Genomic DNA, 25,501 nt, shown 5'->3' on the forward strand with positions numbered 1-25,501 from the left:
TGCATTTTATCTTTAAATCCTTGATGACATTTATGAGGAAGAAGCCATCTGGCTTATTGTCAGCATCAAAGTGCCTTTGTATGGTTTTATTCCGCATAAAAAGCTCGTATTGTTTAAACGATGTTCTTGTGCTTGATTGAGAATGGTGGGGAGTGCAGAGACGCAGATTCTGCTGAGAAATACTGGCACGTATTTGTTTTGTATTTGTATTGGACAGGTTGTTGGATCTGTCTAAGCTCAAAGGTATATTGTGGACTCCAGTTAATCAGGACACATCGGCCCCAATTAAGTGGCTGGCCCAATTAGCCAAAGTGTCAGGGAAATAGTTAAAAAGGTATAAAACAAAGAGAATCTGAGTAACAGATTAAGTATTTAAGGGAGATTTAGAACAAAGTGGACACTGCAGAACTATAAAACTGTGTGTTAGTTCTGAATAGTTATTGATGGGGGAGTTCATCCAGAGTCTGCTGTCAAATTCTTTTGGTTGTCTGTAAATGAACAAAATCTAGTGTAGATAATGAACAGCCTTCATACAATGCTTTCGATGATTGCATCCTCCAAATCTTCATTTTTATTGTAACATTTAAGATGATTGTCCATTCTTTCAAGTTCTTCATAGTTCCTCACTTCCAGCTGTTTCAGGCCTCTCCACGCCTGAATGCTTAAAACCCCGGTGAATAAAGCAGTTCTGAATTGTCCTGATGCTTATTTCTCACCAACTATCAGCGACAAATATCATTACTTTTGGAACACAAATGCATGCAACTGAAGCTATTTTAAAAACTGTTCACTCTGAGCATGGTGTAGTGTCTAGCAGCCCCACAAGTGCACGCATCAGACACTAGTTAGAAACTGTTCGGCAACAGTCTCCTAGCCCAGTTAAGCGGCATAGTGTCCCAAATAAACAAAGAGAAATCCTGGCAATGTTCTCAATTAGTTTTTGTTCTTTAGGGGTTGTCCCAAATAGCAGCTGCCCTGATTAACTGATGGCCCAATTAACCACAATCTACAGTATTTGTGATAATTTGTTATTGTTTCTTCGTTTGGCTCTAGTCAAATATGAATCCTTGACACAGTTTCCCTCTCTATTTCTCTTTGGGTGATGACTGGTTTTGAATTATTAAATAATTGTTTTGGGTTACTCATTGAATTCTTTAGTGAGGTCGCATAGTTACCTTCTGTATTCATGGGAGTAGAAATGAAGGAAATGCAATCATTATTTATAATTTAGTCTGTTTTATCACTGGTACTGTATCTGCTGTATCTCCTCCTAAGTCAGTCTGATCTTCCTGTCTTTAAACATCTATCTAACCAGAGCTTTGTTAATTTCTGGATGGTGCTTGTTCCTTTATTCCAGTTGATTTATGATGAAGACTGAAATTCTATTGGCCTTGTTTAATTTTTCTGTTAGATTGTCATGAATTCAGTGTTTATTGCTTGTCTCTAGAGAGAATGCTCAATGATTTTCCTTAGGGACTCCAGCTCTGGATTTCTCCTCTGAGGTTTCTTTCCAAAGCCTTCCCCATGAAGGCAGCAGAGGTTCGAGACCAGAGTTTCTCTTCTCCTAGATGAGCTGCCAACCATGGCTGATGAGCCCCATCTGCCCAAAGCGACTGGTTTTAAGGTGCCAGTAACCTGCTCTTACCCCTTCATCTGTCAGTAGAAACAGCTCCACCGGGCTTAGAGGTAAAGACCAGGAGCAGGAATTGATTGTAGAAGGCTATTTGAGACATGCACCATAGGCCTTCTTCTTGTTACTCTAGATCCCTCCATTACCTAAACACCGTGCCAGTTACAGGATAACTGGCCACTCTACGCGATACCTATATATATGTAGGTGAGTGGTAGAATCTGGGTTAGTTGGGAGAGAATTAAAAACAGGAGCTGTGTAAGTGGTGTTGATGCTCGGTGTGGACAATTGTCACACTGTATGACAAACAGTCAGCCATTTAGCTCTCAGTTTGGAATCACACATAATATGCCACACTGCGTAAGGAAATGCTATGTGTACCAGATGGACTTTCTTAGCAATTTGTTCAAATTCTCACTTTACCACTATTGTCAGTAGTTTTTAATTGCAGATTCATTTAATTGGCTGAATTTACATTTTCTGACTGCCATAGCAGACGTTGAATTTGAATCTACAGATCATTAATTCAGCTTTCAGAATTACTTCTGTTGTAACATAGCTACAGGTTCTTTAAGCTTGTCTTAGCCGGGGCTGATGATGAAGATGAGCTTCCACTGCCTGTTAAATGCTCCCAATGGCATACCCATCAAACAACCTTTGACAACCAAGTCCAGCTCCTGGCCTTCACATGTGGCTGAGCTATTAAGCCTGGTGGAGCGGTTTCTGCTGACAGGAGAAGGGGCAAAGGCAGGTTACTGGTGCCTTAAAACCAGTCACTTTGGGCAGATGGGGGCGCATCGACCGTGATCGGCAGCTTATCTATGGGAAACGAGCAAACTTCATACAGAGGGCATCCAAGGTCAGGATTGAACCTTGTTTCTGGTGCTGCAGGACACTGGCTGCTCTGGCTATTCCACTCTACTGGTATTTTTTTTAAATTGTTTTTTTTAATGCATTTTCTACAACAGTACAGATAAGAAAAAAACCCCAAACCAAAAAATAAAAAAATTAATACAGTGCAAAAATAAACATACAATAATAATATAATACAAAAAAGATAATTGAGAAAGCACCCAAATTGGAGTCATATAAAGTTAGAATCCTCCCCAAGCCCCACAGCAAAAAAACCTCCAGACCAACCGCAACACAATATAGAGAATGTAAATCAGGACAATCAAACCCCCAAAACTGTAAATACGCTTGAAAACAGAAGATAATAATGCCTACTACCAAAAAAAAGAGCTGAAAGTAAGGGACTGAAAAAAAACCTTAATTAAGAGGAAGGTTATGAAAGTACTCAATAAAAGGTCCCCAGACCTTATGAAACTTTATATCCGAATTAAGAATTGAATAATGAATTTTTTCAAGGTCTAAACAGGACATAATATCATTAAGCCATTGAGCATGCATGGGTGGGGCAACATCTCTCCATCTAAGGAGGATTAAACCTCTAGCCAGGAGAGAAGCAAAAGATAATATTCAACACTTAGTCGAACTCAAACGTGTATCTGTCTCACCCAAAAAACCAAATAGAGCAGTTAAAGGGTTATCTACTGGTATTAACTGTTCTTTTAAATAGCTTACATCAATTTGATGTAATTATTAATGGGCTACATATTCAAACCTTGCCATGATTTTCCACGTGGTTTGAGTACATATTCCTACCTTTCTTTCATAACTTCTTGCTGCTCACAATTTTTTTAAAAAAAAATTCTGAACAGACAAAGTGAATGATCTGCCACAAATTTGCCTCTGCAGTTTATCTACCAATGCTCCTTTGTAAAACTGGGTTGTCGAGTTCTTTTTAGTCATTTTCAAGAAAGGTTTTCTTCAAAAGGTATACTGCCTTGGTCATCCACTTTATTGTTCAGATTTCACTGATGGGTTTATTTTGGCTGCTGAAATTGTGCAGTGGAGATCTCTTCAAAAAAAAAGACCTGCAGGGATTTTGCACTTTTTTGTAATTCCATTGTTGAATGTAATGAAGCAAGTTCAACCTTTGGAGAAGGGCTTTATCCAGTTTGCATACATCAGTATTATATAATTACATGATATAAATTGATGGTTAAATACTTGTGAGCGTACCATTGGTGACCACCTTTCCACCACGCTCCAATCTCCCAATGTTGTTTTTCTTCTTTTTTTTAATGACTATTTACCTGAAGAATTTAATTTTTTATTTGAAAGGTGGCCCCTCTCTCTTTATTACACAGGGGCATCTACTCTTGTTTGATCCTTTAGTGGAGATTTGAACCCATTATCTTTCACCTGAGCTGAGACACATCTGACGTTGGATACACAGATTTCTTTTAAAGCAAAGTTGATTGAATTCAAAAGACTGATTGGAAACAGAAAGGAAATAAGTAGATAAGTTTAGATCAGAGATTCCCAACCATTTTTATGCCATGGACCCTTACCATTAACCAAGGGATCCACAGAACTCCAGGTTGACAACCCCTGGTTTCGATAATTCAGCAGGGTAGAGGCCATTGATGTATTTTCAGCATGTTGAACCATTGTCTTCTGACATGCTTCAGCAGTGATTATCCCAGCTATATACAGAGTGCCAACCTTAGTATTTCAGATGAATGTGCAAAGAGGACCTGCTTAGTTTTAATGAAAAATCTCGTCTCACCCTCGTTTGTTACATTGATAGCCAGGAGGGCCATCTTGTTGAAATGGAAGGATTTATCAGCTCCTACTTTGTCACAATGGTTCTCTCAAGTGAGGCTGTGTCTTAGCTTGGAGAAAATTAGAAGTCGAACCTTTGAACCTGTGCTTGATTTTGAGAAGAGATGGGGCTTATTTGCTGGTTATTATCATTTCAGTTAATTGATAGATTTCCTCCACGATCTAAATGTTAATTTTTTTTTATATATCTTTTTTTTCTTGTTGGCGGTTTTATGTTTATTTTTAGAAGCTTTTTGTATGACACAGAGCTCTGGGGTTGTACCCCCAATGGGTTTCCTTTTTTTCCCTCACTTTTCTTGCTTCGTAGGGTTTTCTTTTATTCACAAAAATTTTCAATCCTTAAGATAATTTATTCTTTTTTGAGGCATTGTAAGTGTTGTTACTTCGATGTACTATTTTTGAATAATAATAATAATAATAATAATAAAAAGATTTGAAAAGAAAAAATCTCAAGGAGATTTTGAAATAATATTTTTTTATGATTGGAATGTCTTTGGTAACTAATGAGTTTGTGTTATTTTGTAAGCTGAAGTGTCCATAGTTATCAATTAAATTGTTGCACTTCAGCTGATCCCTGTTGCAATCGTTGATGTCAATCCAAAACATTGACAGTTCCTTCTCCCCCACAGATGCCACTCAACCTGCTGTGTTATTCCTGCATTTATGTTTTGTACACTTCAGTTTTTCATTTGAGATTATCAGTCAGGTTGATAGTCTGTTACAGGGTTTCGACAAGGTTGCTATCCGTAGAGCTGTCCGTAAGCCAAATGGCGTGCAAGCTGGAAAAGCAGCCACCAAAGACCTGCCAGGGCAACACGCAGTTACCCAATGTGTCTAATTTAACCATTCAAGTATTGCGATGAACCGAGCTCCCACACAACAGAAGGTGCCTGCAGCCTCACAGCAATTGGCAAATCCGTCCGACCAGTCAGTCATCCAAGTCCTCGCTCATATACAGGCTGTATGTAAGCTGTTTGTAACTTGAGGAGAACCTGTAATTCACAACGATTCATCATTCAGATTTGTTTGGAAATGAGTTTTCAAAAATATGCCTTTCAAAACCTATGAAGCCTTTTTTGGGGATGCATTTGGTTGGTGATGTTATGGACAAAACAAAATAGATTACATGAGAGGAGGCAGTTAAATACATTGCTTTCGCTAGTTGAAATATCCCCAAGAAGGAAAGTGTGTTGCTGTCTGCTCACCACTGACTACATGAGAAGCTCAATCCTCAGTTGGAACTGGTACAAATAGAGTAAATAGATGAAAATGCTAATAGATGATGAACATTTCCAAGAAAGCTTAATACATCAACTCAGAAGTTCAATAATCCAGTCTACAATTTCTGGATTTCCCAGTTGGAATACATCATCTCCATTTGGCATGTTGTAGTGAAATTTATCACTTCCTACTGGAAGCAATGAATTTCAACATTGGGTCAGCTAGTGGGCTTGATTGTGTAGTTTAAAAAAATATATATATTGCAATTGGAACTCTATACACAGGCGGATTATTGGCTCAGTAAATAATGCTACAGAGTTTTAGATTATTGCAAGCTGATCAACATTCAAAGTTCAAAGTAAATTTATTATCAAAGTACATATATATCACCATGTACTATCCTGAGAGTCATTTTCCTGCAGGCATTCACAAAGAAACACAATAGAATTAATGTGACACTGCATGCAACAAAGATAGACAAGCAACCAATATGCAAAAGACAACAAATTGGACAATTACAAAAAAAAGAGAAACAAAAATAATAAATATTGAGAACCTGAGTTGTAGAGTCTATGAAAGCGAGCCCATAGGATAGGTTGTGGAATCAGTTCAGTGTTGGGGTGAATGAAGTTATCCACTCTGATTCAAGAATCTGATGGTTGAGGGGTATTAACTGTTCCTGCACCTGGCGATGTGTATCTCCTTCATGATGGCAAAAGTAAGTAGAGAGCGTGACCTGGATGGTGGGTGTCCTTGATGATGGATGCTGCTTTCCTGCGACAGTGGTAGGGAGGGCTGAACTTGGCTGTATCCACTACCTTTTTTAAGCTTTTCCATTCAAGGGCATTGGTGTTTTCCTACCAAGCCGTGATGCAGCCAGTAGGGATACTCTCCACCATGCAGCTGTAGATTTCTGTCAAAATTTTAAGTGACGTGACAAGTATTTGCAAACTTCCAGGAAAGTAGAGGTGCTGTCGTTCCTACTTTGTAATGGTACTCATGTTCTGGACCTAGGACAGATAATCTGAAATGATAATACCGAGGAATTTTAAATTGCTGACCTCCTCCACCTCTGATCCCCTAATGAGTACAGTCCCATGGATCTCCGGATTCATTCTGCTGCGGTCAATAATCGACTCTTTGGTTTTGCTGGCATTGAATGAGAGGTTGTTGTGGCACCACTCAGACAGATTTTCAATCGCCTTCCTACACACCGGTCCAACAATAGTGGTGTCTGTCGTCAGCAAACTTAAATGTAGCATTGGATCTGTACTGAGCATCACAGTCATCAGTATAAAGTGAGTAGAGCACACCGCCTTGTGGTGCACCTGTGCTGATGGAGATTGTGGAGGAGATGTGGTTGCCAATCCGAATTGACTAGGGTCTGCAAACAGGGAAATCCAGGATCCAGTTGAACAAGGAGGTATTGAGGCCAAGGTCTTAGAGCTTAGGTCATCGCTTTTCACGGCATTTTAAGTTAGGAAGCTATTTTGTCTTTATTGCTATCGTGATTCTTTTTAAAGAGCTATGCAATTGGTCCTTTTCCCTTCTGTATTCTCCTGTCTCCACATTTTTTTTCAAAGGCATGTCAGTTTACTTTTGAAGGGAACTTAGCATGTAAACAGAGCAAAATTGGGCAAATTACCGGACTAGTTCGATGCAGTGAGATTTTTGGCAAAGAAATCTGTCTCCCACTTCAAGTCTTACAGTTGTTGAGCCCAGAAAAAGAGCTGGTTTCTTTTTTTGCTGGTGATTTGCTAGCTCACAATCTGTATCAATTGAGTTACATCTCTTCAAGTGCTAAGAACTTAACCATCAGGCTCTTGAACAAAAGGGGGTAAATACGCTTATTTAAGGACTCATTTATCTTGTTGTTCCATGCTCGTTATTTATATCCGCATTTGCACAGTTTGATGGCCATTGATCCTGTTTACAGTTACTGTTCTATAGATTTGGTAAGTATTCTTGCAGATAAAGAATCTCACAGTTGTATATGGTGACATATATGTACTCTGATAGTAAATTTTACTTTGAACTTTGAGTTTCTGAATGTACCGCTGCATTCTTTCAGAGTGAGTTTTTGAAAAGATCCTCATCATCCTTCCAATCCTTTGAGTGGTCTCTTCTGCTAGGGGAAATAAATTCTTCCTGTTCACCTTGTCATGGACCCCCGTAATTTTGAGTACGTATTCCCTCACAACCTCTGATGTAAAGAAAACAACACTAGCTTAGATAATCGCCTCTCATCAATGGAATTGTCCAACTCTACACCTAAGTTCACATGTTTCCTTTCACTCCATTTAACTAACTGCAGCTTTTCAGCATCTCTCTCTTTTCACTTTTTTTCTGGTGCACTTGTTTAGGTTACTCTTAAATCTGTCCTACCTCCTTATCATAATCACTTCCTTTGGTGGCACTGTCCATGCTCTGATCTCACAGAGAAAAGAAGACTTTATTTTCCTTTTCAATTAATTGAGGTTTCTATTTTATGTCAGGATTGTAGTCGCCAGAATTAAGTTGACAGTAATTGAGTGTAGTTTGTAGCAGCAAGTTACCAAATCAAATGAAAGCTGCTGTTCTCGAGCAGTTTGCTCTATTGCTGTGCTTAGCTTCTGCCTATAGGGGGAGACGGAGTAGTGAGCAATCACAATAACCAGTGCTTGGAATACTGCATTGGCAGTTGTTGCAGGATTACAGCTTTTAGATTTGTTGTGATTCCCAGTCATCGTAGCATGTGTGAGATTCTAATTAGACTAAGAGCGTCCCTACATTGCAATGTAAATGTGTCGGAATAAAATTGCTTATTGTCTGATACATTCATTTCTCCCAAGAGGAAGATAGATAGATAGGTACTTTATTGATCCCAAAGGAAATTAAAATGTCACAGTAGCATTACAAGTGCACAGATATAAATATTAGAAGAGAAGTAGAAAGCATGAAAAATGAGTTACCACAAACAGTCTAACAGGAGGCGGCCATCACTTCCCTGGCTATAAGTTGACTCATTATAGAACCGAATGGTCGAGGGTAAGACTGATCTACAGAGCATCACGGTAGTTCTAGTCTATTTCTGAAAGTGCTTCTCTGTTCAGCCAAGGTAGCATGCATGCGGAACCGAGGCAAGCGGGCAGGAGTCCGTGCCAGGAAAAAAGCAAGCCCTATCCAGCCTGCTCTCCCGTCCATTCTGCGCTCCAATGGACATTAAATTGGACTACATCTGTGGCAACGAAATTCTCGGCGGGTGTACAGAAACGGACGGAATCCCCAGACGCTGCCATCCAGCTGTTTATTTATGTAACAGATTTTCCCCCAAGCCGTCGGACTACCAACCTACTGCCCTCTGCTGTGCCTATTGTCCTGTTTATTATTTATTGTAATGCCTGCACTGTTCTGTGTACTTTATGTAGTCTTGTGTAGTTTTTGTGTTGGTTTACCTAGTTCAGTGTAGTTTTTGTATTGTTCATGTAGCACCATGGTCCTGAAAAAAGCTGTCTCATTTTTACTGCGTACTGTACCAACAGTTATGGTCGAAATGACAATGAAAAGTGACTTGACTTGAAACATCATACAGAATTTCCAGGATTTTCCGTAGGGTCCTTTGTTCTACCACAGCCTCCAGTGTGTCCAGTTTGACTCCTATGACAGAGTCATCCTTTCACCACCCAGGTTGCTGCCATTACCCCAGCATACCTTTGCATTGAAGATTGTACTGGCGACAACAGGAGAGACCTACACACTCCAAAGGGCCTCAGTCTCCTCAGGAGGTAGAGGCAACTCTGGCCCTTCTTGTTCACAGCCTCTGTGTTGGTGCTTCACTCAAGTCTGTCATCCAGGTGCACCCTCAGGTACCTGTAGCTCCCCACTGCATCCATGCCCTCACCTTCAATAGTAACAGGGTTAAAGAGGGAACTTTGTGGAAGTGTGCTTAGAGATAATCAAAGCTTTGCTTCAACTCATTTGGTGTCATCACTATTGTAGCAGCTGTTAAACATTTACAAAAGACTCTGTGCAATAATGCACTGGGCCACATTTGTAAGGCAATGTATCACCATGCTTAAAAGTGTAAGATTATCTGCTGATGTTGACTTGAAAGTTCTCACTTTAGCGTAAGGTAGGAGATGGACCTCTGAGCAAACCGGCAAGGGGGAATGAAGGCATCGTTACAAAAGGGAGCACCTCTCTCCCCTTTCTCAAGCTCTCTGTCTCCATCTCTGGAGACAGATTGAGGCTTTTCTTTCCAGGACATCAGAGATGCCCTCCTCCTTCAAAAAATGGGGTTTCCCTTCCTCTACCATTGAAGCTGTCCTCATCCACATCTCCTCCATTTCCTGGACATCCACCCTCACTTCATCTTCCCAGAACCTTAACAGTGATAGAGTTCTCTTTGTCCTTACCCACCAGGCCATGAACCGCTGCATGCAACATGTCATTCTCTGCAACTTCTGCCATCTCCAAAGGGATTCAACTGTCAAACATATCTTTACCACCACCACCCCCCCCCCCCCCCACTGAGCTTTCTGCAAGGATTGCCCTCTCCGTGATTCCCTTTGCCCGTTCTGGTCACCTCACTACAAGAAGGATGTGGAAACCATAGAGAGGGTGCAGAGGAGATTTACAAGGACATTGCCTGGGTTGGGAAGCATGCCTTATGAGAATAGGTTGAGTGAACTTGGCTTTTTCTACTTGGAGTGACAGAGGATGAGAGGTGACCTGATGGAGGTGTATAAGGTGATGAGAGGCATTGATCATGTGGATAGTCAGAGGCTTTTTCCCTGGGCTGAAATGGCTAACACGAGAGGGCACAGTTTTAAGGTGCTTGGAAGTAGATATAGAGGAGACGTCAGGGGTAAGTTTTTTTACAGAGAGTGGTGAGTGTGTGGAATGGGCTGCTGCCAACGGTGGTGGAGACGGAAACGAAAGGGTCTTTTAAGAGACTCCTGGATAGATACATGGAGCTTAGAAAAATAGAGGGCTATTGGTAACTCTAGCTAATTTCTAAAGTAAGTATATGTTCAGCACAGCATCCTGGGCCAAAGGACCTGCATTGTGCCATAGGTTTTCTATGTTTCTATGAGCTGGCAACAATGGCTGACAGGCCCCACCTGCCTGAAATGACTGGTTTTAAGGCGCCAGTGACCCACGTTTGCTCCTTCTCCTGCCAGCAGAAACAGTTGCAGCAGACTTGGTAGCAAATCCATCAGTAGGCTTCATCCAAACTTAATGAATGCTAGCATAAAACGTGCTCTTCAAACTCGGAGGATGGAAAGTTTAAAAAATTATTTTACATTTCCACACAATGAGGGCTTTGTTTATTGACTTAGGAAAAGAAGTTTGTGTTGAGTATTCTTAAATGACGTCAGCACAAATTATCTAGTTTACCAGATTTCTCATTTGTCAAAATACTTATCAAAGTGCGCAATTATACTGATGTGATTTGACCATGTTCCCTAATTGTTCTGGGTTTGAACAGTCCATATTCTACAAAAATAAATCAGAAAACTGGTTGAGTTATCCTGGCGAGGATTAATGTGTAACGCTCCAACAAATTTGTTTTTCTCCCCTTCCTGCTGTATAGCATTTAACACTTCTGAGTTATCACAGCGTTGATTCAGTCTAAGAAGCAGTTGGATTTTAATTCAGCCTACACATAAGGGTGATTCAGTGGTTCCTTAATGTGACAGCTATAGCCCAGTCCCCAGTAAAGTGAATATTTTGCGCTTCAGATGATAAAATCCAGAAATGCCAAGCTGAAGTGAGATACAAAAATGGTGGAAATGCAATTTAGGTAGCAGAGTATCTAAGAGGGAGAGTAGAGAAGTATCACTTGGGGCATTTTTGTAAAGGGTCTCTTTGGTCCATCTGCTGACTAGTCTGAACAATTCCGCTCCCTACATGGTTATTTTCCATGCGGAGGAAATTACAATTCAGCCAGCTTAACGTCTGCCATTTGGAAAATGTTAGTTATTTTTATAGATGTAATAGCAGGCCAGTTACAAAAGAATCAAGGTAATTGGGCAATAGCAGTATTTTTTTTTTGAAAGGGATACAGTTCAAAGTTCAAAGTAAATTTTGTTATGATCATTGGTTGTGGGAACATTTCAATGATGAGGTAAGTGTAGTTATCCCCTTTTATTTGAGAGCCTGTTCTTTAACTTAGTGTGAAAGTCCTAAAGTTCCTGTACCTTCTACATGATGGCAGCAGCGAGAAGAGAGCATGACCTGGGTGGTGGGGATCTCTGATGGCGATCATGTTTAACCAATTGGAATTGGTTGTTTCTTTGAAGAAAGAACTCGTGGAACTAGTGAATGTCCTGAGGGATTTTGATTAGTTATTACATCCAGGTTTTATTGAAGGGAATAAAAACTTATGGTGTGGGAGTTTGTGCTCTAGCACACATAGAAGAGGCTCCCGTAATGGAGTTAGAAAGATGCTTCCAGAGAAAATGGTAAAGAAATGATGTGTGCCAAACCGTTTTGGTGGGAACTCAAATCGAATTGTGCTTCCATAACATAATTTTATCTATTTCAGTAATGGGACTGATGACACAATGAGATGCTGTCGAGAAGCTGAGCTGAGTTGCTCTGTCACTTCCCAGCAACTGTGCCACAACATGTTAGTGGTTAAGTATCGTATAATGAGGAACAGTATGCCAGTCATAACCATAGAATCATAGAAAGAGAGCACAGAAATAGGCCCTTCAGCCCATCTAGTCCACGCCGAACCAGTTAAACTGTCGGCTCCTACCATCCTACCCTTACCATCCATGTACCTATCCAGTTGTTGAAATTGTGCTCACGTGCACCACTTGTGCTGGCAGCTTGCTCTACACTCTCACAGTCCTCTAAGTGAAGAAGTCTCCCATCACGTTCACCTTAAACCTTTCACCTTTCACTCTTAACCCATGACCCCTAGTTGTAGTGCCACCCAACCTCAGTGGGGAAAAAAAGCTTGCTTTTATTTACCCTATCTATATACATCATAATTTTGTATGCAGATGAGGGAACCAAACACTCAGTTGGCCCACCGACAGTTTTGAATCTGAATGAGTTGAAATATCTGCACCCATTTGGACAAGGAATTAATATTCCCAGCAGCAGCTTTAGGTGACATTGACGGTGGTCAGGAGGGTAGTTACTTCTTTTAGAATTCTCACCCTCTGCTCATCTCCTGCACTCACAAGAGTATTTTGTTTCTCTCAGTTTAAGCTTATGCTCCATACTGGTCCTGTTCTTATTTGACTTATTTTAAATTAAGCAGTAAAATGGAACGTGCTTGAGCTAGAAGCCAGGGATTACTCCATCAACTGCTCATTTGGTTGGTTTCGAAGATAAAGAGGATACCTAAAGTTTTTTTTCAGATACATTAAAACGGAAATTAGAGTGGATATCGGATCGCTGGAAAATGACGCTGGGGAGGTAGTAATGGCAGATGAAAGTATTAAGTATTTAGTCAGTCTTCGCTGCGGAAGACATGAGCAGTGTGCTAGAAATTTGAGAGTATCACTGGGCAGAAGTGAACGTAGTTGCTATTACTAAGGGGAAGATGCTTGAGAAGCTGAAAGGTCTGAAGGTATGGTAGATAAGTCACCTGGGCCAGATGGAATGAACCCCAGGGGTAGCTGAAGAGATTGTGGAGGCATTAGTACTGATGTTTCAAGAATCTCTGGACTTGGGAGTAGTTCTAGCAAACTGGACAATTGTACGTGTTACCCCGCTCCTTAAGAAGGGAAGGAGGCAGAAGACAAGAAATAATGGGCCAGTTAGCCTGACTTGAGTTGTTGGGAAGATGTTGGAGTCTGTTATTAAACATAGAAGATAGGTGCAGGAGTAGGCCATTCGGCCCTTCAAGCCTGCACCGCCGTTCAGTATGATCATGGCTGATCATCCAACTCAAAACCCTGTACCTGCTTTCTCTCCATACCCCCTGATCCCTTTAGCCACAAGGGCCATATCTAACTTCCCCTGATCCCTTTAGCCACAAGGGTCATATCTAACTTTCCCTGATCCCTTTAGCCACAAGGGCCATATCTAACTTCCCCTGATCCCTTTAGCCACAAGGGCCATATCTAACTAAGGATGTGGTTTTGAGGTACTTGGAGACACATGATAAAATAGGCCCAAGTCAGCATGATTTTCTAATGGGGAATTTTGCCTGACAAATCTGTTGGAATTCTTTGAAGAAGTAACAGGCAGGATAGACAAAGGGGAGTCAGTGGACAAGAGACCACGGATACTGTACTGTAGAGCAAAAAGCATACTATTGGAGGAACTCAGCAGATCACGCACAATCTGTGGAGGCAAAGGGTGGCTGACGCTTCTGATCAAGATGATGCATACGGATAAATGTTTGTCTTGTTCCACAAGTGGTACGGTAGCGTGGCAGTTATCGAAACCCTTTTATAGCACCGGTGACCCAGGTTCAGTTTCTGCCGCTGCCTGTCAAGAGTTGGTATGATCTCCCCGTGACCACGTGGGTTTCTGAGTGCTCTGGTTTCATCCCACATTCTAAAGATGTATGGGTTAGAAGGTTAATTGGTCATTGTAAATTGTCCTGTGTGTAACAGGCTGGTATATGTCTAGGGGAAAAGGAGATCCAGCCACTCACCAGCCCCACCTCCCGAACATGCAGGTGCTGTGGGAATCAAGGTTATGCCTCGCGCACTCACAATATCCAACTCTCACCAGATACCGTTATGGAATACGCTTTAAAGATCTTACTAAATAAAAGAGTATTATGCAATACAGTATATATGAAGGAAAAGAAAATAAAGTAAAAGGCGCCAACTTATCAAAGTTCAGTCAGTTTAGTGCAGATTGTTGGAGCTCAACCATCGAACCATTCGACCCCTCGTCACTTTCCCCCGACCTCCACGTCCTCGCACCTGGGACCACCCTGGTGGTCGACCGAGCAGTGCAGCGCACATCCACCTTCCTCGGCGTCTCCTTCCCGACTCCCCTGAAAAGACCGCGAAACCCCCAAGCTCCCAGCCTCACAAGACAAAATAACATTCCCCATTGGTCAACAAATGAATACAATCCCCATATCAGCAAGTCTAAAGCTAAACAACTGCGAGAGAAAGCACTTATCATACAAAGAAGCATTCCTACTCTTAACAAAACAAAGAAGCCATTTTGATTAACATGCACAGTACATTGTACATGTGATTTGGCTAGGGTTAAATAGGTGGGTTGCTGGGCAGTGTGGCTCATTTGGCCCCCGTGCTATTTCTCTAAATAAGTAAATAAAATTTAAAAACAGGACAATTCAAATAGACAAGTCAGTCACTTCTTATATCCCTTCACTGAAATCTTAAGGACGCTGTTGTAAAGGAATTAACTGGGATGTAAATGGGGTGGAACGGAAAGAAAAGTAGCGACATATTCTTGCCCGAGTCATTCTTGGGTAAAAGTTGTTTTAACGATTTCACTTTAGAAGTGTAATCGGCAAAAAAGTCCAAGAGCTGAAAGTTCACGTCTGCAGCAGGTGTTCAATGAAACTAGAGATTTTATATGATGAATCCCCTTGCATTTGATTATTTATATTATAGTCTGTGGTTAATGGCATCATTGGCAGCCAACCATTGTGGCCCTTTCGATTCTGCTCAATTTCAGAGCCCCATCAACCTTCCTTAATTAATTACACCTGTACCCTCAGAAAACTTAGTTGCATAACTGAAATGGAAAATTTTGAGTCCCTCTGATGAGAAGAGTTAACTTACGCATCCTTCCAAAATAAAAGTACTTCTGTTTCTAACAGAGCAAAGCTGTTGAGAGTTCAGGCTTGACTTCTTAGGCCCTTCTTCAGATGAGACAATCTATATGTTCTCCTCCTTATCTCTTCTATTAGTCACATCCTCAAAATGAGCTTCAATAGATTAATTAACGATTTTCTTTTCATAAATTCAAGGTTGGGATCCCAGGGGTTCCCAGCCTGGGGTCTACAGACTCCTTACTTAATGGCATTGACCATGGCATAAAAAAGTTTGGGAGTCCCTGCTCGAAATCGTGTTATCTTCACTGAAATCTGGCACTCAGCATGCTGAGGGTATAGCCCTTTCACTAACTTCTGCGCAAATTCCTCTGCAGTGCACTTTACAAAACATCTATCATTTCACTGAGCCTGACCTATAGATGTGTTCCTGCCATGTGTTGAAGTTCTCAGTTAAGCCTTCTACAATAGGGCTGTTTCCTTAAAGAAGTGGCACCTCAGTTGTATTAGAATCACTTGCTACCTGTGCCTGAGTAACTATCCACTCAATTACGTATTACCTGTCAAGTCAAATCAACTCCTGTTTATTGTCATTTAACTCTATGCAAGTATACCTCCAAACGAGAAGCTTCTCTGGAGCAGAGTGTTAACCACCATGGTTACACATAGAATTATATAACACACAATAACTTAGGAAAGTAAGAACTGAATCTACAAATTAAATCTAAGCACAGATGAACAAAGTAAGGTGCATATATTAAATATTGTAGGGTACAGTACAAATTATCCAGTAACACCTTGAATGTGATGTGAGAGGGAGTTCAGAAGCCAAATGGCCTGAGGGAAGAAGCTGTTTCCCATCCTGACTGCTCTTGTCTTTATGTATTGGACTCTCCTGGCTGATGGTAGAAAGCCACAGAGGATGCTGGATAGGTGGGTGGGGTCCTTGATAAAACTGAGGACCCTGCGTATGCAGCACTCCTGATAAATGTTTCCAATGGGTGGTTAGCTCTTGTGCTCTGCTGATCCCTTACTAGATGGAGGTGCATCTTGACAGGACGGTCTCTGAGCCGCTACGTTAACTGCTGAGAGTCCTCACTATCTTCTTGCTTCTGCACTACTACCTTTGTAGGCTGTAGCCTGCACAGGAGGAAGATTATGATAAGAAAACAGGAAAGATATAAAGAGAATCACATGTATGATGAGAAGGGAGGAGAAGGATTAGGTATGGACATACTGTCTCCCATTGTTTCAGTCCCACAGCCACTCTGATCTCAGCAATGACCATTTCAGTGACGACATTGTTGTCTCTTTAAGAGAAATGTGGTCATGCAGCTAGGCCTGGCTGCTGACACAAAGCAGCCTCTGCTGCTGCTAGCAAGAGAACATCTGCAGATGCTGGGAATCTTGGCAACACACACAAAGTGCTGGACGAACTCAGCAGGCCAGGCAGCATCTGTAGAGAAAAGTACGGTTGACATTTCAGGCCGAGACCCTTCGGCAGGACACTGCTGCTACTAATGCTTTACCCTACTGCAGCCACGGGTCATGGCATTTTTGAACAGCTCCCTCAATCAGTGCACTTATGTAGCTGTTTCTGTTAAGTTTTTGGTCAATGGTGACTCCCTCCACCCTAAACCCCTAACCCTCATCTCACACCCAGCCTCCATCCCTCCTGCTTACACCTTGTTGATAATGCTATGGAATGCCGTGGGGTGTAGCTCAACTTTGGGATGGAGATGGTAATAAACTCGGAATTTTGGGGCTAGAATGCTGCTTGTCATTATTCAACGTGAGCCAGAACATGATGCAGCATCTGCTGTGCTCTGTATCAGCAGAACCAGCAGAGAGTTGTAAGTGCTGTCCAGTCTATCACAGATTCATCACCTCCATTCCATCGCCATGCTGTGTAGTTTTACTGTCATTCACCTGCCACCCTGGCATCCTTTTTTGACATTCCATGTTCTGGGAAAAGATACAGGAGCTTGAAAGCTCAGCTGATCAGATTCAAGAATAACTTATTTGCTACCGACAGATTTCTGAACCAATTGTTTTTTTCACATCTCCCTTCCCAATGATGCTACCCGTTCTTGGACTTGGACCCTATCTCGCTTGGTTATTCCGTTATTGTTACTTTAACATTTCTTGTTGGAATTCTTCGCTTTGCACTGTAAACTTTGCACAATTCTACTGTACTGTGCAGCATTTTGATGTTTTGCCCTTGTCACAATCACTTCCATGTACACTGCAATTTCATTGCACCCTGGTGACTGAATCTCAGCTGCTTCATAGTTTTTTTTGAATTGTAAATGGGGCTGATGCTATGGAACCATTAGCAAGCTTCCTCATCTCCCTGAGGAAACATGCAATAAGACGATTGAGCTGCCCGAACATAATCCTCCCCCTTTTGTACTGTGTATGAGTCCAGTCAGCAGAGAAGTCCTCATGGGTATCGAGGTCTATTATATTTTATTTGCTTAAATGCTTACTGATAGGGAGAACAATTACTTCAAAGATACATCTTGAATTTAGCTGTCCACATTTGGAGCTCAGTTGAAATGATGTTTGGATTCAAGTAGACTTAGTGGAACCTAAATTGAGCATTGGTGAGCAGGCTACAGGTGAGAACACCTTGTTGATAACACCGCCCATCCCTTTGCTGATGTTTGAGAGAAATTTGATGGAGCCAGATTGAATTCATCCTGCTTTTATGGGCTGGATGTTCCACTTTGTCAGGTAGGTGTCAGTATTGTAGCTGTCTTAGGACAGCTTTGAAACAAGCAGGACTGGTGTACAAGCTCAAGTCTTTGATGTTTTCAGTTAAGATGTCGTCAGTGCTCGTGTCCTTTGATAATGCATTGCCACAGCTGAAAATTATGTGGAGTCAGTCAAATTCTTTGAAATCTGGTTTATTGGAAGATGGAAATCCTGATTGAATGATATAATTTTTGTGTGTATTAATAATATTTGATTCATACAAGGAACAGCTAGTAGAAAGAGTGGTGAAATTGCCCAGTCAGTCTGGCAAAATCAGAAAATCTATGTGTGTGAACGTGTCAAAGTTGGTCAGATTATTTCCTCTCTACGTTCTTATCCCTCATGTAGACTATCTTTCTGAAACGTTGACCATCCCTCTTCCTCCACAACTACTGTTTCGCCTGCTGAGTTCCTGCAGTCTCTTGACTGGATAATTGTTATTTTTTATGTTTGGTGTCCAGGTTGGTGTTGAGGGGACCATCTGGTTTTGTTTATTGAACAATTCAATGTGACAGAATGGCTTCCTCAGACGCTGAGTTAAGCTGTTGGTAATCAGCAACACTGTAGTGTTTCTGAAAGCTAAGCGCCAATTTTCTTTTAAAGATACTAATAAGTGCTTTTTTTTTTGCAAATACTTTCAATTATCGGAATTCCCTAGCTATTGAATTGAAATTCAATCAGTGAATCAGAATCAGGTTTAATATCACCTGTAAATGTTTTGGGATTTGGTATCTTTGTATCAGCAGTACAGTGCAATTCATAATAGGAAAAGAACATGAATTACAATAAATATGTGTGTTTATATGTGTGTGTATATATCATAGTTAAATATGTAGTGTAAAAATAGAAATTAAAAAAGTAATGAGGTAGTGTTCATGGATTCATTGTCTATTCAGAAATTGGATGGCAGAGGGAAAGAAGCTATTCCTGAATCATTGAGTGTGTCTTCAGGCTTCTGCGCCTCCTTCCTAATGATAACAATGAAAACAAGGCATAATCTGGGTGATGGGGGTCCTTAATGATCGATGCTGCCTTTTTGAGACATCACTCATTATTCCAACCACTGGATGACAAAGACATCCAAGGACAAGTTAACATTAATATTAACTGCCATGCCTTTTTATCAAGAGAAGGAGATATGTGTGATATGTTTGCATGACATGTCTGATAACGCTGAACAGCTAGAATGATGTGGAAACTGTGAAATAGGAGTGTGGAACTTACATTGGGCCAGGTGTGTAAGAGTGAACTCAACCAACTATTTATTGAGATTGAAGGTCTGAGATTGTAGAATTGTACCTGAGCATAGATTCATTGGCCTTGGCCATATAGAGTTATAGAGAAGTACGGTGCAGAAACAGACCCTTCAGCCCATCTAGTCTGTGTCAAAACCATTTAATCTGCCTACTTCAACAACCTGCACCAGGACCATAGTCCTCCATATCCTTACTATCCATGTACCTATCCAAACTTATCTTAAACGTTGACAATAAGCTCGCATGCACCACTCGTGCTGGCAGCTCATTTCATACTTTCACGATCCTCTGAATAAAGAAATTTCCCCTCATGTTCCCCTTAAACTTCTCACCTTTCACCTTTAAGCCATGTCCTTTGGTTGTAGTCCCAACCAGACTCCATTATGTTTAATGTAATTGAACGTTTTCAGCACTGCACCCTTGAGGTTTGTCTCCTAGTATTGACTATCACAGCCATTTACGCTCAATACCTGCAAAGAGCTTATCTGGAGATCCTCTGTTAATATTAGTCCAAATGCCATCGTGACTGCTGGGGGATAAAACTTCTGTTCCAGCTCCAGCATTTCTCTCCTGTCCAGTACCAAAGCCTCCAGTACAACAATAGAACATCTTAGAGTTTAAACCCTCTTTCCTTGTGACATTCTTCATTCTGTCCCAGATTAAAATGTGTTGTACTTTCTGCCTCAAGATTCAGTGTGATGGCTGTAGCAGATTAAGGAAACTGGAGAAACATATTTAGAGGGATTGTTTGGTTTTAACAGTGCAAGCTAATTTTAGCAGGTAAAACACTACCTACCCCTAAACCCACCATTAGTTAGCAAACAATGCATTGAATGTTCCCTAGACCCCGCCGCCCTGTCAATGCATTACTAAACCTTCACCAATTGACAGCCGCAGTGGGGATCGTTAATTGATGTTGCAGTTTAGATCCTTTGTTCTCTAAGAATGACTAGTCCTCCACTAGAGCAACAGGTATGATTAGTTTATTGCATTGCACTCTCTACCCTGGTCTTCAGGGAGATCCAGCTTGATCTTTACAATAATCCCTTCTACATTGTAAACCCACAGCATATGTTCATGTGTTACTTGGGGTTAAAGGTTAAAAATTGGTTCCAAAGCTGAATGAGTACAATTAAGAAATGACTTTTAACTGGTTGATGAGTCGAATAATCTCCATTTTTTTTTATTGTTTTTAACTTTTCATTTTATCCAGGTTTCCAAATGCGCTTCACAGAATTCCTTTTCATTTCCACTTCTCCGACTGTTTTGCTTCTTCATTAAGTGGGAAATCTTATCTAAGCTAAAAAGTCCTTTTCATTTTTGGTGTGCGAATAAGTGAATTAGACCTTGTTGTGATGGAACAAGGGATGTATAAGTCGAAGGGTGATGCTGCTGGATTGCTGTAAGTCAGTGGGCAATTCGCAACACCAGGGAATGGCAAAGTTAGCTCCATGTTTTCTAAGTATCATTGAAGAAAACCCTGTTCATTACTGTAAACGGGATAGAGGGGCATTAGAAATGTACTTTAAATAGTTGTGAATTGGGCAGCAGAGTCATACCTTTAAAAATTGTCAAGTTATTGATTAAGATTTGTTATTTAGTTAACCATTTTTCTTTTATGTGTGTTTTTTAATCATTTATTTGGAAATTATGTACTCAAATTACAACAATTGTAGTTACATCCACAATTTTTCTTTCAAACTTTTCATGGTGAATCTGTGTTCATTGTAATAGATGCCAATGGAGTGGTTGATGCACAGTAACATCTTGCTCACTCTCGTTTAAAGTAACTTCAGGCTGCTTAGAGGCACAGCCGGATTTACCATAACTGTGCTTCCACTTTAAGCAGTGTAGTGACTCCTGCCTTAGGCATGTAACTTTTTTCTCTCCCATGTTTTGATTGCCTTTCCTGGGTTTCCATGTCAAGTTTCCAAATCAAGTTTCATCCAACTTTTTCCATTTGGAAGCAAATTCCGATTTGGCATTGCATGCTTTCTAGACAGAATTTAACCTATTTCCTTCTGAATGATTTGGATAATCAGACCATTAGTAGTTGTGAAAGCAAGATGGAATTCTTGTAAGGTGTGCTATATTGGAATGAAGAGCCAGCTATTATATCACCTCCTTTTGATATCTAGAATGTATAAAACTTCTGTGCAATTCAGGTCCGGTCCAGGACAATCCAGCACCTTATTGAAACTTGGGTTTTTAATAGCTCACAACTAAGCAGGGACAGTAACTGTGTACATGTCCAGGCCTGCAATGGTGTCCACTGTAATGTGACTTGCACGTACAGCATCCTTCAGCATCTTAACATGTCTCAAGAAGCACCACAACCAAATTAACACTTTTGAAACAAGGTCATTGTTAGAATGTAGGAAAAGAGCAGTTTCTTATGAAGAGTAGTGCTATGATTAGGTGCTTTTAATTACATTGTCTGAGGAATAAGCAATTGTCAGACACTGGGAATAGCTCTCCTGGCTTTCTTCAAAACTGAGCCATTGGAACTGTTATATTTCTCGGAGTTAACAGGGGCTCAACTTAAAAGCATCAGTCTTTTTGATGGGATGCTAGAAAGAATGAAGACAAGGACATTGGGGAAAATAGATTCCCGACAGTTCACCAGTACAATGTAATCTTGTCGTGCAATGCCAAATTTTACAGTTGGATAGTTGTTGTTGATATAAACTCGATGGGCCAAATGGCCTAATTCTGCTCCTGTATCTCATGGACTAAATAAAACAAGTTTTAAAATGAATTATAATTGATTTTAATCTTAAGCAGTCTTTAAGGTTAAGCATTCTAAACGTAGTGGCAGAATTTCACAATTATTTATACATCCTGAAAATAATTGATGTTGAAAACGTAGTTGATTTCCAAGCAAGGGCTGTCAAGTTAACTTGGAGCAATTGTCTTATCCTTAAGTTCTGTATATTTTTGTTTTCAAAAATAAAATTTGTCCTTGAATGGAAAAAAATGACGTGAGCCTTTCTGCTGAATGTACATGCTGTTCATCTTCAGTCTTTCAGGTTTAAATACAGACAAGCAGCAACAAAGAAATGTAAATGTCAGATATTATATAAGATCCTATTTTTGTCTGTATGGGGTTAATGGAGCATTTACAATTTTTTTTCTTTTGTTATTAAACGGTCATTCAAAGGACCTATATGAATGTTCTGAAATGCACGTAAAGTGGTTGGTACGCTGTGACTAAAATGCACCACACACCCCTCATAAGAAATAATTTAAGTTTGATATTAATCTTTGATAAAAATGTGAGGTGTTTAGAGAATCATGGATGAAAGTTAACACCGAAGTGCTCTGAAAAACAAATGGAACCACAGATTCTGCAAGATGATACAAAACAGAAATCTTAAAAGGACTCAGCCAGTCAAGCAAATTATGTGGAAAGAAAAACCAGGCCATAATCGAAGTAAGCGACCCGTCATCATAACTTGAGGAAGAGCTACATGTTTACAGTTTTCAAAACAAAGCTTAGGGAGAAGAGTGAGGTATGAGACCAAACGTTTCATGGAGATAGATGTAGATGGGTTTGGTGATGAGGAACATGAGTATTGACTGGTATTTGAAAGAATGGGTTGAGAGGCACAAGCGTGGTAATGAGAGTACAGCTCAATAAAAGTGAAATGTAAGCATTTTGCAACCTCCTGGATGGGTCTGACCCAAAATATTAATTGGTTTCCCTTTCCACAGATGCTGCCTTTTGGCTGGGGTCTTCCAGCATTTCTATTTTTGTTCTAGAACATCACTTCTTCTGTAAATTTTATTGCTACTATTGGGACAGTAAATATTTTAAGTTAACAGAGCAAATATCATGACTTGCTTGGTCCTTTGAAAAAATGTAGTTTTATATATGTCACTTATTATCGTAAATATGCATCATATTTCATTATGCTTCCCATTTTGCATGAGAAATAAATATGCAGGATTATTTTCTTCTGCACTCTCATCAGCCTTGAGATTAACTTCTCCGTTTCCAGAGCTTGCACTGTTTACCAGGTCTCTCATGCTGATGTTTCCCAGATACTTTAACTCTGTGTCCCGGCGTGTTTTTTCAGCCTGTGATAATTGCCAGACTGGTGAAATCTCTCAATAATTTTTTATTGCCGCTGGCAAGCCCCAGAGTTTGCGCAGCTTGTTTGTATTTCTGAAATTTCCACTGCCAAAAAAAAAATAAAGGAGCTTTTTGAGCTACCAGCTCTGTGAAAGTGGAGCTTCTCTTTGCCTGGCATTGCGTGTATGGAGAGGAAATATGGCAATTCCATAGACTTTTTCTGCCCAAGCCAGTCCCACAGGACCCTAGGTGTCTTGATTAATCCAGATCCAACCCATTAAAGGTTGGCAGGATTTGGTCCTGAGTGATTAATGAGCTCAATAATTTAGCTTGGCCCCATCTCTTTGCATCTGACTAGGCCCCTATCGCCAGTTTTCCAAGCATCGTTTTCTAGTTTATCCTGACTCTTACAATATCACTATTAATATTTAATCACCGACATTTTATTTCTCCATAAACCTTTGCTATTTTTAATCCAATTTTTCCTTCCTTTATTTTATAACTTATCCTTGTTCCCTATAAATCGTCTGTTCCTCTCATTTGTGAGGAGATTCGTGATAGATACCACAGTTCATTCGCGACCTAGATGCCCCATTCCAACAATGTAGAATGTAAAATAAAGTTTAGTTAAAATATAAGCATACAGGATTCTTAAGGTGCTGGAAATCCATAGTAAAACTTACAGTAACACTATCAGCAAAGTAGGCAGCATCTATGGAGAGGAATAAACTTTCAATGTTTCGTACTTCCTAGCTTGTGATCCTTCCCCTCCCCCCACCTTCTTATTCTGGCTTCTTCCCCCTTTTTCTCAGTACTAATGAAGGGTCTTGGCCCAAAACGTCAGCTGCTTATTCCTTTCCGTATATGCTGCCTAACCTGCTGAATTCCTCCAGCATTTTGTATGTTGAGGCATGAAGTCTGATTGAATTTGCTCAATGTGAGATATAAGACTATTCCTGTTTCTAGAGGAGTTCTAGAGGTGAGCACAGTTTATTCCGAATAGCAAGCTGTAGGCATAGTATGTAAGATCCTATCCTGTATTTTTATAGACTGGGTTTGAAGTGCACAGGGGTTAAGATATTGTTGAAGATTTGAACGTTATCTAACCAAGAGATTTAGCAGTAGAAATGCATCCTCAGTCACGTACACACGGTGGTCACTTTATTCGATACCTCGTGCACTATATAAAGTAGCCACTGAGTATATATCATGGTCTTCTGCTGCTGTAGCCATCCACTTCATGGTTTGATGTGTTGTGCATTCAGAGGTACTCTCCCGTACACCACTCTTGTAACGTGTGATTATTCAAGTTACTTTCGCCTTCTGCTGTCAACCTATAGCCAGGGAAGTGATGACCCTCTCCTGTTGGACTGTTTGAGGTAACTTACTTTTTATTCTTCCTTACTTCTCTACTACTTATTTGTATATCTGCGCACTTGTGATGCTACTGTCACACTGTAATTTCCTTTGGGATCAATAAATTATCTACCTATCTATTTTCTGGTCAGCTTGAACGAGTCTGGCCATTCTCCTTTGACCTCTCTCATTAGCAAGGTGTTTTTGGCCACAGAATTGCTGCTCTCTGCATTTTTTTTGGTACCATTCTGTGAAAACTCTGGAGATTATTGTGCATGAAAATCCCAGGAGATCAGCAGTTTCTGAGATACTCAAACCACCCCGTCTGGCACCAACAATCATTCCACAGTCAATGTCTCTTTGATCATATTTCTTCCCCATTCTGATGTTTGGTCTAAACAACAACTGAATCTCTTGACCGTGTCTGCATGCTTTTATGCATTGAGTTGCTGCCACATGATTGTCTGATTGGATATTTGCATTAATGAGCAGGTGTACGTTATAAAGTGGCCAGTAAGTGTATTATAGCTTCTGTATATTGTACAGTATTGACTACAGAGGAACTGACTTTCAGAAGAATATGTGCTATGCACTTCTTTTGAGCAGATTCACCCAAGGAGAAATCTTTACCCATTTCATTTTCTGATGGTCTTGCTGACTTCCTCCAGATGTTATGTCTTTGCAGTTAGCACCATTGAGCCCAGCACCACCAAAAGAAGTTATCCAGCTCACTAAATCTGTGCTGGCTCTAATGAACAGCATTATACCAGTTAATCCTTTTTCAATAAACAATTTCTTCCCGACCA

At 40.5% G+C, this 25,501-nt stretch overlaps 1 protein-coding gene across 2 annotated transcripts in view; it reads left to right on the top strand.

Annotated features, from left to right (window-relative positions):
- The window catches only part of atg7 (ATG7 autophagy related 7 homolog (S. cerevisiae)), a 184,153-nt gene that overhangs the window by 38,673 nt on the left and 119,979 nt on the right, over positions 1-25,501 (top strand). The gene's annotated exons all lie outside the window — the stretch shown is intronic.

Source organism: Hypanus sabinus, chromosome 19 (assembly GCF_030144855.1).
Source record: "Hypanus sabinus isolate sHypSab1 chromosome 19, sHypSab1.hap1, whole genome shotgun sequence".
Lineage (NCBI taxonomy): Eukaryota > Metazoa > Chordata > Chondrichthyes > Myliobatiformes > Dasyatidae > Hypanus > Hypanus sabinus.